The sequence below is a fragment of the Pogona vitticeps genome, chromosome 4 (genome assembly GCF_051106095.1).
Source record: "Pogona vitticeps strain Pit_001003342236 chromosome 4, PviZW2.1, whole genome shotgun sequence".
Classification (NCBI taxonomy): domain Eukaryota; kingdom Metazoa; phylum Chordata; class Lepidosauria; order Squamata; family Agamidae; genus Pogona; species Pogona vitticeps.
The window spans coordinates 161,127,602-161,140,316 of record NC_135786.1 but is presented as its reverse complement, the minus strand read 5'-3'; the positions used below and the strand labels follow the sequence as shown (position 1 = coordinate 161,140,316).

Sequence of the window (12,715 nt, the reverse complement as noted above, 5' to 3'; positions counted from 1 at the left end):
AATCATTAATGTCATCTCACAGAGTGGTCTGATTTGCATAAATAATGAAAATACCAGAAAATCTGAGGACAACCTTACTCTTTTTGGTAAGCTTGAGAGATAATAAATCTGATATTCCTTACCTTTTTTCAGTAGTGAAGTATCATGCCCACGACCTAGAAGATGATGATGTGTCCCCTTTTAAAGTTTAATTCCCAGTGAAATGCACATGCTTGTAAATCCCACTGTGAGGCTAATGATTGCATCTTTCTTGACTGATGACAAAGATGGCAACAATGGATTAACCTTGCTCGGATACTCCACTCCTTCTGTTTCCTTCTACTTTTATCACTTTTGGAGCTGCATTGGTTTTATTTTTATTAATCTTATTATATCTACAGTTTATCTCTAAATAGTTGGAATGTACTATTGGGATGTGGTCGTGCTGCGGGTTAAACCGCAGAAGCCTCTGTGCTGCAAGGTCGGAAGACCAGCAGTCGTAAGATTGAATCCACGCGACGGAGTGAGCTCCTGTCGCTTGTCCCAGCTCCTGCCAACCTAGCAGTTTGAAAGCATGTAAATGCAAGTAGATAAATTGGTACCACCTCGGTGGGAAGGCAGTGGCATTCCATGTCTAGTCGCACTGGCCATGTGACCATGGAAACTGTCTTTGGACAAACGCTGGCTCTATGGCTTGGAGAGAGGGATGAGCACCGCCCCCTAGAGTCGGACACAACTGGACTAAATGTCAAGGGGAACCTGTACATTTACCTTACTATTATATTGTACCCTTATTTTCCCTGCCATGCTCTGTTTGGATGCCTTTCCTGGCTCTTAGGAACAGCAGACACTCTGATGCTGCCTGCAATGTGCAAATGTTGGGAGTGGGGTGGGGAGAGAACAAGAATGAGGGTACGTCCTCACTCTCCAGCAAAAAAACACCCTGCAAAATAAATATAGATGAACAATCTCATAACCATGAAAGAGCTGGAGAGTGACCTGTCTGCCTTTACATCCCCAAATAAATCTGAGACTCTCCAACTGGATTTAAAAATACGAACAGCAATAAATTGTACCTTTTTCAGTTCTGATCATGTCCCACAGAGGCTGGGACTATTAAACATTAATCTGGCCCATCAAAACTCTGAGGGGAAGCTCCTCCAGAGTGCTGAGTATAATTTGGACAGCCTGAAAGAACTCCTGCCGGATGTTATCTCTGACCACTCTCTTCTTAAGGCTAAGACTGTTATAAACATCTTCCAACAGCTTACCCATATCTCCAAAGAAATAGAGACTCTTAAATGAGCATTTGATCCTTTTAATAAGAATGTCTTGAATCCTCCATTTTGCTTGGCTGACCAGAGAGACCATGACAAAAACAACTTGATGTCAACAAGTCAAAATGCACCTTTCTTTCAAAGGCGGACAGTCATAAATAGGAGGTGCAACAGAATTCTGTTAGCATTTGCCCAACTTCTGGATTGCTTTTGTCCAAGTCTTCAGCAGCTCTAGAACACCAGTCTTATAACGCTCTTCAGGCGTCACCCCAAGCTTTCTCCTGACAGGTCATATGTCATCATCAACAACTACAACTTAGAACTGCAGAGTTGGAAGGGACCCTATGGATCATTGACTCCAGCCCCTATCAAAGAAGCACAGTGAGGAATTGAACTCCCAACTAAACCACTGAGTTATATAGCACCGGGGGCTCAGTTCTGGGGTTGCTGCCAACCCCAAACCTGAGTATTCAACCTCCTGCAATACTTGAGAGACTCACACAGTCAGTGTTCCTTCACACCTTCCTTTTTCATTGTCCTCAAAAACAGTGAAGAAATCCTGGGTTTTAATAAATAGGAAACTCCGTTTTAGGCTTCCAGTGTAATTTTATCCTTGTGTTCTCTCTCTGGACAGAGAGAAGAGTTTTCCCAGTATTTTCTTATCTGTGGGCCCTACACTTTAGAAGCTTTCAGCTCCTTGTTGGCTTTTTAATCTACAAGCCTCTGTGGTTTTGCGTATCTAGAAAATTCCCCCCCACTATATAGACACTGTGCTCTCATTAGGTGGCCCCTTTTACTTCCAAACAGATAAGCACTTGACCACCCAAGTTTACTATTAGATGGAATCTTTCTATTCATGTCTAATTTAATGGAGCAATATATTTTACTGGAGCACAGGTTAACTTTTGTTTTTCCTTTTGGAACTGAAACTTGCCTTATTTCTAAAGAACTTCCTCTTCAGCTGCCACCAAGGAAGCCTGTTTACTATCTGGACACCTTCAGTACAACTAGTATCTATTATATCATGTAAGAGAACAGGAGAACAAAAGAACAATGCATAAGGATTCGCACAGCTTCCCCCCCCCCCCCGCGCCGCCTTTCTTTTAATGCAGGAGACCTGATTCTAGTAAACAACCCCCTAAAGGTACTCTCTACCAATCACAGGCCACTGCAAAGTAGAGAAGGTTCTCATTACGTATCCACCATGTCTTGATCATAATTTCTATCATGGGTGACATTCTGGTCCAGTTCTATCAGGTACATTCTGTGTGAGTCCTTTAGAATACTGTGATAAAACCCTGCTGAATACAGGATCATTTTGCCTTAGGGAAAGAAGGAGAGAGGGAGGCAGTCAAAGTGTGCTCGGTTCAAGGTGGATTTCTTGTCAGATTTTGCTGCACTGGGATATGTTTAAAAAGAAATCTTTTTTTTTTAATTGAAGTGGCTCAAAAGGAATTAAATTAAGTCTTTAATGGCTAAGTTTCCTCCAGAGCCATCAACACAAATGACATTCCAGAGTTGACTAAATACAATAGCAGTCAATAATAATAATAATAATAATAATAATAATAATAATAATAATAATAATAATAATCCACAATTCATTGTAGCTTGCTAAATTACTCCTTCTTAAGTGTATCTGCATTCTTTCTGATAAAGAGATCCCCTTCCAGATAATGATTTGATGCTTCTAAATCCAATAGTGTAGCTGTTTGTCTTTTTCAGCAAATACGAGGGACAAGATTTGCATTTAAAGGCTTACAACATTTTGTCAAATAGGTGCTATTCTTCCCTGAGACACAGCATGATACCCTTGACACTTGTGCAGGTTCTCTCAACCATGTTTGCAATTCACTAGTGTCAAATATATGTGAGGATGGTTAGAGTTCATCAAGAGCACTATGCAATACTACCTAGGTTCTTTAACATTTCTGCAGTACTAGAACCTTGCATCATTTACATGTGTTTGGAATGCTGCCTGGTTTAGACCTGCTAATTAGAGAAAACCAGTCTCCTCCAGTTTTCTGTTCCAATCCTTAATTACTTTCTTTATTTTTTTTGTTTTTTTAAACTTTATGCTTAATTATGAGAACTGTTGTAATATAAGGACCTAAGATAAAAACTTTTCAGTTCCAGATTCCCATCTGCCACCAGTTTACTGAATAGTCTGAAAGCAAAAAGCCTAGTGGCTTATGTCAAATAGACAGATAGACTGCATCAGAGTTTCTAAGTGATCTAAGATAATATAGCCCTGTCAGGTGTTCAGATGCTACCTTCTAACAATACATGAAAAAGGAAGATGAGCGTGCTAGCTCTGTTCTCTCCTCTGTTTCTGTTCTCCATATTGAGGGCATAGAAAAGCTCTCCTACTTGGAGAACTTCTTTGTGCAGTGAGGAAGCTGATTTCTGAGGGTTTGCATCACAAAGACAGCCTCTGTATGTTTGAGAAGCTCTCCGTTTCAAGCACCTGCCCTTAGGACAACAAGGGTGACAAGAATGGGGATGTCTTCTCTAATCAAATGTTATTAGAAAGTGAAATTTCAACACGTGAACAGGGCCTAGGAGTAAAGTGTGTGTGTGTGTGTGTTATATGCTGCCATGTTGGAACTGACTTACAGTGACCTTAACAGGGCTTTGAAGATAAACATGATAAGGAATGGTTTTACCAGTTCCATGCTCCCAGTGAGTTCCCATGGACAAACAGGGATCTGAACAGGGATCTGATCACAGAACATCTTCAGTCCAGGACTGTCAGTCTATCCACAAAACCTCACTGGATGAAAGTACTTAGAACAATTGCAACATGCTATATTAATCATCATTACAGCAGCATAGGGACTCCTTATGCCAGTTTAGATAATTTGTCCATCTGTTGTCTTGGGGATCAAAGCAATACCCTCTAAATATACATTTCTTATAAATTCAGGCTGTCTCAATATTGCAAGGCACTTCAGGTAAAGCCCCACAAACTGCTTCCCCTTCATTCTCTACAATATAAAATCCCTCAAGTGTCCTTTCTCCTCGAGAAGCAAAGCACGCACACATGCACGCATGCGCATGCATGCACACACACACACACACACACATACACACACACACACACACACACACAATCTACATAGAAGGGATAAGTGTTAAGAACATTTCCAACAAATTGTCCACTGCTTTAAATTTTTTCATAAAGCAACAGGCTTCCTAGGTCTAGGGGAAATCACACAGATTGCACTACTATAGATGGTTTAGTTTGACTGTCAGTGAGACTTTTGCCAATTTACCACCTTTTCGAGACACCTTACAAGTGGGGGAAAAAGTCTTCATATGATAACTTTTCAATCTCTGGAAACTGCCTTTTCTAAAAAAAATCTTCATTTTTGCCATTGTATTTCTTAAATGCTTCCACTAAAATTCAGTGATCAAAAGATTTGTTTTTTACATCCACAGGATGGAGCATCTCTCCACCCCATAATACTCTCTGTTATACAGTACCTGTATAGTTCCACTTTAAGATAATTCAGTCCCCCTCCAAGTGCAACTGAAAGCAGAATTCCTCTATCAGGGTCTTTAACAGAGTTGATGAAATATGAGCCAGAAATAACACAGCTTGAGTTTTAGATCTCATGCTGAGTTTACATGCCTAGCATTTAGGGGGAAGAAAATGTACTTGTAAATTGAGAAAATGCATTCTGAAGATCATTGAGATGCAGTAAATAAAGGCCTATGACATCAGCTTTACAGGCCATACCTTTTCAAAGTAGATTTTGCACTTCACATCTTAGCTTGATAGGGCACAATTCTGTATTTCATCTTAACCTGATTTATGTTATCACAGAACATCTTCAGTTTTATTTATTTATTTATTTATTTATTTATTTATTTATTTATTTATTTATTTATTTATTTATTTATTTATTTATTTATTTATTTATTTATTTATTTATTCACTTTATTTCTACCCTGCCTTTCTCTGGAAAAGTGAATCCAACAGACGTATGACTTAACAGACATTCCAATATTCCTATTTTTCCTAGTTCTCCTAATTTTTCTTTTGGTATAAGTAAAGTAACTTCACTGCTGACCTTTTTGGAATAATGTTGTTAGACAAATGATTTGGATTAACTGAAGACTGGTTTATTACCTATTAATATGAGATCTGCAGGAAGGATGTCAGAAGTGTGCACTATGTTCAGGCTGGTGTGTGTGTGTGTCAAATTATGAATAAGTCCTTAATTCCTTTCATGAATAATTCCTTAAGTAAGCCACCATGCCCTGGTTCCAGAACATGCCCTGTCCCTTATCCCTGACTGGCATCCATTGTTAAAGAAGGTCAGCCAAGCCCACAGACCCTCCCAAGTCCTTCAGTTAGGTTAAGTGCTACCCCCCCCCCGCAAGTGAGACCTCAAGCTAAGCTAGCACCTGAAGTTGTCCCCTCCCCTCCCCTGGGCCCCACAAACCAAGAAGCAAGTCCAGAGATTTCCCTTCACTGAACTGGTGCCTCTGGGTCCTCAACAAAAATACGAACCATGACTGGGTAACTAGTTGTCCCGTAGTCTTTTCATATGAAATTTGCTTGGAAATACTGACTGCATTGGCTTCTATTTCCCCCTTTCTTCATTACAAAATGCTGGTGTTCAGCCTTACCATTTTCATAGTCCAAGACAGCTAACCTAAAAATGAAAATAAAAATACTTTATTTAGTTATTTATTTATTTGTTAGACTTCTACCCCACCCATCTAGATTAAAGATCTACTCTTTTTACGAATGGCACAGCAAAGGCAAGAACAGATAAAAGCCAAAGCTGGTTGAAACAGAAAGCTTGGAAATAGTACTGCAAGAGAATGTTTGCGCACAAACACACACATACCCTTTCTCTCCCTCTGCTCCTAGACCAAAGCAAGTCAACACAGCAGGATGAACACTTGGCAGACAAAATCTTTACCTGGAAAGCTAACATAGTTGTGACTCTACAGATCTCCTTTGGGATAAAATTCCAGGCCTGTAGAGCAGCCACTGAAAGGGCTTGCCCCTTCCCTCCCCACCAACTGCATCTCAGAGGTTGTCAGGATGCAGAGGAGCGCCTCTCCTGCTAATCTAAACAGAGAAAATCTAAATACTTGGAGAAGTCTTAAGCTTTTTACAGCTTGAAAGGTCATACCCAGCACTTTGAATCCGCCTTGGAAACAAGCCAAAAAACAGTACAACTCCAAACTCCAGTCAACTGATAATTTCCAAACACTTTTCAAAGGCAGCCAGGAGTAGAATTACAGTAATCTAGATGTGATGTAACTAAAACATATGCCACTGTGGACAGATCTGAAGTGTCTAGCAATGAACAGAGTTGACACACCAATCGAAGGTCTGGAATAGCGCCCTAATTGTAACTATTCTTTGGTCATCCAAGCTTGGAGAGGAGCCCAAGAGCACCCCAGATGCCATGCCTCTATCTTCAAAGGTATGACAGACCACTGAAGAAGATTAAATTAAGTGTTGCACTCAGTTCAAAACAGTGATGTTGTTTTTCACCTGTGGAGGTCCCAAATATTTTGAGTCCAGGTCACCATGATGTCTCCCAGATTAATTTCTGATGTGCTCGACTTCAGGTGCATGGCTAATGTGTTGAGATGGATGTGTTTGGTTCTGGCATCATCTTTCTAAAATTATTCTGTATGATTGCTGCATACTTAAAAGGCTGATGAAGACCACTGACCTTCATGCCCAGATAGAAAGTGTTTGTATTCTAGAGTCATGTTGTATTGTAGAATCCACACAAAACTAAATTTACAAAGTAGCCGTTATGTGAGATTGTCACCTGAAGATATAAGGTCTCTTAATGTAAGCCACTACAATGTGCAGCCTTAAAAAAACAGCTCTCACTGGGTAGCTCCTCCATTCCCTATCACCTAGTATGTGCTGTTTTCTTGCTCATGCAGTCATGCTTCTAGGACTGGCCCCTCTAAGGACAGCTGTCATATAACCTGCGAGATCTTCGTAGGTGAGGCACAGCTAAGCCGCTTGGTGTTTTCGTTAGTGATGGGACTTCTTACCTCTCATGTGGAGTGGGGGCACTGTCAAAGGGTCTTTCTGCCCCAGAAGCCTCTGGACTCACACAAACCACCAAAATGGTGGGAGGAATGAAGCCAGAAGTAGCCAGAATGCCATTTTGAATTTTGAAAAGTGTGTCTTCTTTTTGACCATGTGTTTGAGTTAAAAAGTGCTGACGCCAGTGCCTCAAAAGTCTCCAGGAACAGCAATTTATCTTTGGTGGGGGCTAGGCAGTTTGGGAGGGTGGGGTGAGTCCATAGGGCGGAGAGCTTCGAAAGAACTTTGTGGGCTGCATGTGGCTTTTAGGCTGTTCCTCTCTTTGTGGGAGAGGTATGGGCATCCTGATGGATACATAAAGAGGAATTAAAAAGTAGAAAAGTTTGTTTGTTGCTTGTCCTCATTTGATATTTCTAAGGACAAAACAACAACCGCCCAGCATTTTCCCATGCTTCGATTGCAAGACCTTTATGCTTCTTGAAGGTTTAAAGTACTGCACCAATGTAAAAATAATGGTACAAGTGTGTGGACATCCTGTTTGGTGGGCTGAGTTGCTTAGTCATTTTAATCAATGGAGATATGCACAACAGCTAGAAGTTTGCAAAGGTCAAAGAAGCAACTGTCTTTTCTGCTTTGAATCAGCAAAGATTTTTCCCGTTTCTTGCAGACAGAATGCCAAGTTTGCATCTGTGTGCTTGCCTTTTTTTTTCTTTTCTTTGAAGAAGTGCAGTAATTAACTAAAGGGCAGATCACACCACATTGAGCAGTAAATGATTGCGCTGTGCAACTTCCTTTCTGTTTTCTCTCTCCAGTGACAGCCAGTTTCAGAACAGCTTTCAGGCCTGTTTATACATAAAAATGTGCCAATGGACATCACAGGACCATTAAACACTTAACTCATTGATTGTGGGGAGGAAAATTTCTACAATAGCCCTGCTGCAATTATTTCCTACCAAAATGGACTTTATGGGTAGTGTAGAGAACAAATCATCTGTGTAATGAAAGAAATGGAGAAAGCTTTCAAGTGATGTTAATAATTATTCTTATTCTTATTACTCAAGTTTTTAACCATGTATGCATCACTCAGGGTTCTTAAAAAATTAAGGGTTACAATTTTCAGCAACCATTTTGTTGCCAAAACAGCAGTCCGGATCTTAAATATCCAAAACTAGCAGTCAACATACAACGTCTTTTCATCTCTGGTTTGATGACTGAGCCTGTATTTGCCATTGTGAAATTGTATGCCTTTTAAACTGACGGATATTTCTGAAACCTCTGAAGAGATGGCCATGCTAGTCTGTAATCTGTTGCAGCCAACAGAGGTGGCCAAAATCATGCCCATTTTTACCATGCTCACAACAGCCGATGCAGTTTTCACTGCCAGTATTTGTGCAAAGGGGTATTCATTACCCCCCCTTACACAAGCAGAAGTTTGTGCAATGATATGACTTTATATAACTTTATATAACTGTAAGACACAGGCCAAGCACATGGAGTGTTCCACCCATGAAGCTCTCATGTGCCGTGTTTGCTAATGGGCTATTGTTCAAAGACTCTTGTGGAATCTGAAAGTTGTTTTATTCCTCCCCTCCTTCTTCATACTCCTCTCCTAATGGAGGTTGGCTATTCTGCCTTTGATATGGCAGCTTTAAAGAGTGATATACTGCCTCTAAACTAGAGATGAGCATAAACTGCAGATTCAGAAGTTCATGCCAATTCATTGATTGGCCAAACAGGAGTTTGGCACTTCAAAGCCCCACCTCTTCCAGCAGTGCCCAGTGCCCTCCAAGTGGGCGCCTGCCAGAAAAGGCAGGGCTTTGAAGCACCAAACACCTATTTAGCCAATAAATTAACTGGCACAAACTGCCAAACCAATGGTTCATGCCAACCTCTCATCTAAACCATTATTTAGTTGCACATTCTGTGAGGCCTTTTAATATGTGCAAGTCTAAAACTAGACCTCCGCTTTGGATTTGCAGGGCAAACTGGTATACTCTGGAGTCTGGCATATAAATCTTGATCATCGTTGTCTAGTCTTTTAGTCATGTCCGACTCTTCGTGACCCCATGGACCAGAGCACATAAATCTTGATAGATCTGTCCAATGAGTGTCATAGTAATTTCATAATGACCAGCAAGTATTATTGTATTTGTGTGTGAAGACATCAATATTCTTAGCGAGTGTTTGACACAGTGGTTAAATTGCAGCACTGCGGTCAAGCCTCTGTTCATGACCTGAATTTGATCCCAACAGGTTCAGGTAGCCAACTCAAGGTTGACTCATCCTTCCATCCTTCCAAGGTCAGTAAAATGAGTACCCAGCTCACTGGGGAGAAGGGCAAAGTGTTGTTTGCATAATTATAAACTGTCCAAAGAGTGCTCCGCCACTATGAGGGGGTATATAAGTCAAAGCAGCAACAATTCTTTATAGTTCTGCAACCAATAAGGTCTTTTCCCTCCATTCACTCCCCGCCCCTTATTTATGTTGCTTTCAGTAAGCAGCTATAACCATCTGTAGTTTCCAGTTCTTGTTAAGTGACTGAAGCAGTCTAGTTTTCTGTATTTTTGTGTAATTTCATATACTGTACTTTTTGGCATAACCTTTGGGGGTGATAGGCCACTTCTTCAGATGTCTGAAATGTGTCCTTGGGTAGGCAGACATTTCTGGAAACAAGGGGAGAAAGAGAATGTGACATGTAATGGAACCCAAAATGTCCAACAGAGTGATGATCTTAACAGTGGACATTAAGATCATGTGAGGAGGAGACAGGTACAATTCTTAATGGTGATTGCTAAGAACCACTTCAAAGCTAATGGTGGGTAGATTAACATATGCTATGGAGACAAGTCCCTGTCTAAGCCCAGTAAAATAAAAAGTGTGGCTGAGAAATACGTATGTAGGTTCAAGATTCAGGTCAGAGGGGGCAGAAGGAGTTCCACATAAAGGCTGTGCACCACTCAGGCCTCACATAGTGTTACCCTTGGCAGCTACATGAGTCTTGTGTCACCTAGCAATGGGTCAGGGCTTCTAAGGGGCAGGGTTTTGCTCTCAGGTGGACTAGAATATTGACACTTGTCTTATGAATTTAGCTACTACTTACATTATTCTGTATCCCAGTGTACGTGAGAAGAGAGTTTTAAACAGAAATCAGCAATTATATTCATCTAAAAGCTATAGACCATAGTTCAAGTTCATATTTGTGGTATGATTCCACACATAGTTATGTTTCTTGCCACACCTTTCACTGTTTCTCATTCTCTGTCATTACAGCTGCCATCCTGCCCTTGAAACAAGAGCATTCACCAGCACAACCAAGCACTTCTACTTTGGTGTATATACAGTTTTTTCAGAATTGGGAAGAGGCCGTTGGTATTCCTGGTACTTTTGGTTCCTCATGTTGCTGGTGGCTTTGCTCTGGTTCGTCCGCCTGTATTTGCATTATTGCAGTCAATGGGTCTTACTTCAAGCTCTCTCAGTTCCTGTTACAAAGTAAGTATGAGTTTGCGGTAAAGATTGCTATAATAATCAAATCATTGGGACCATATCTCCCCATATGGCCCTCCTCTCAGTCCCATTGCCAGCACAGGTAGAGGTGATGGGTCACAAGAGAGGGCCTTCTCTGTGGCAGCTCTCAAGTTATGGAATGCTCTCCCTCGAGAAATCAGGCTGGCCCTTTTCTCTATCCACCAACAGTTGAAGACCCATCTTTTCAGTCAAAACTCACGATTAAGTCTCTGGATGCCATTGTTAAGGTTTTTTGTAATGTTTATGTGCTTTTAATTATTCAGTTGTATTTAATTTGTGTATAGTTTAATTGCTTTTTAATGTTTAACCCATTCAGTCTTTTAATATTGTGAGCCACCTTGGATCCTTTTATTGGGAGAAAAGTTGGCCTATGAATAATCAAAAACAAGCACACACTGTACGTACATACACAAACACACAGGATTATGTAATGTCTAAAGTAGACAGATTGTTGGGACTCTCTGGCTGAAATTCAGTAATGTAAAGTTATGGCATGTAAGCCTGATAATGTCATTAGGCATAACCATATTTTGTTAAAGTTTCCAGGTTCCAATACTCGCTTAGTCTCCCTTTATTTCTGAGGAAGCCTTTGAGGACAGCAGGACAGTAGAAAGAAGTCTTAAATGTCTGAACATTGCCACAGGTAGTCCTGGCAGCCCCAATAGTATTGGCAGGACAAATGTTCAGACGTTTAAGCCCCCCACCCACCCAATTCCACAGGCCACAAATTCTTCTCCTGGACCAAAGGGATGTGAAGGCACTCTAGGAATTTTCTGGAGGCAGCTGAACTGGAAACCTTTTATGCAGCTGATGACATCATCGTACTTACGTGGTGTAACTTTATGTTACTGGATTCCAACCATTGTGTTACTCAATTTTTTCTTCTGTAGCAAGTCTGTCATTATTATTGCTCCAATCATTCAAGTAATTTGTTGCATTGTGTTGCATCATTGTTGCCAAGAGGCCACAAAAATTCAAGCAATGGTAACTTTCTGGTTCCCTCTTGTGGCTAATTCTGATACTGTGACTTGGGAACATTTATAAAAAAATTCAAAACACAAAAATAAACAATGTTTGCCTTGCCACTTAAGACTGATAATGACATAAAACTTGAAAAATTCATCTCAGAAAGCCTTTAAATATACCATGAACTGCAGCTTTAGAAAGGAGATTGGTGTTACTTGTCAACCTAAAAATTAAATGTATTTCATTTGTCGTTATGCAAAAGTAATAACTTAATCATTAACAGTCAACTTAGTAAAAAGTAATAACTTAGTCAACTTAGTTACTTGTATCTAGTTACTTTCAGCTTCTAAAAATAGATTTCTTAAAACATTTTCATAACCTTTTTTTATGTCTATAGACCAACAAATCTACTGTACTCCTGTGCGCTTACTTCAAACTACACGTGTGTCCTGCAGTATATTTGGCTCTTTTGTTTTTGTGCAAGGGGGAATTCATTACTCCTTGCACATGCAGAAGCCATGTGGCTGATAATAGGGTGGTCTATGTCATAGCCAGAGAATGAGCACAGATGTGGAATGCCCATCCATGGAGCCATCATTTTTTACCTTTACTTATAGGATTCTACCTGCTTATCAGTAATGAAGATTAGAACTATGGCATTGTTCTAATATGAAACCTCAGCCTTTGCATCCTGCAAAAGTAAAGACGAATACAGAACACTAATTCAAACATGTTGCCCATTCTCTGTTACAGACAGGATTAGTCAGTGTAGGTAGGGCTTAAGAACAAGACTTTTAAGTCCTGTAGTTCTGTTCAGCCTTTCTGAGATGTGACCCACACCAAGTCCTGTCCTAGGCATGCTGCAGTCATGCAGTTTTGAATTTTGCTCTTCTATCACTATTTCTGGGCCAAAGCTCCCATGGATCAGAAG

At 40.4% G+C, this 12,715-nt stretch overlaps 1 long non-coding RNA gene across 1 annotated transcript in view; it reads right to left on the bottom strand.

Moving 5' to 3' along the window:
* The window catches only part of LOC144589216 (uncharacterized), a 641,777-nt gene that overhangs the window by 543,335 nt on the left and 85,727 nt on the right, over positions 1–12,715 (bottom strand). The window lies entirely within an intron of this gene.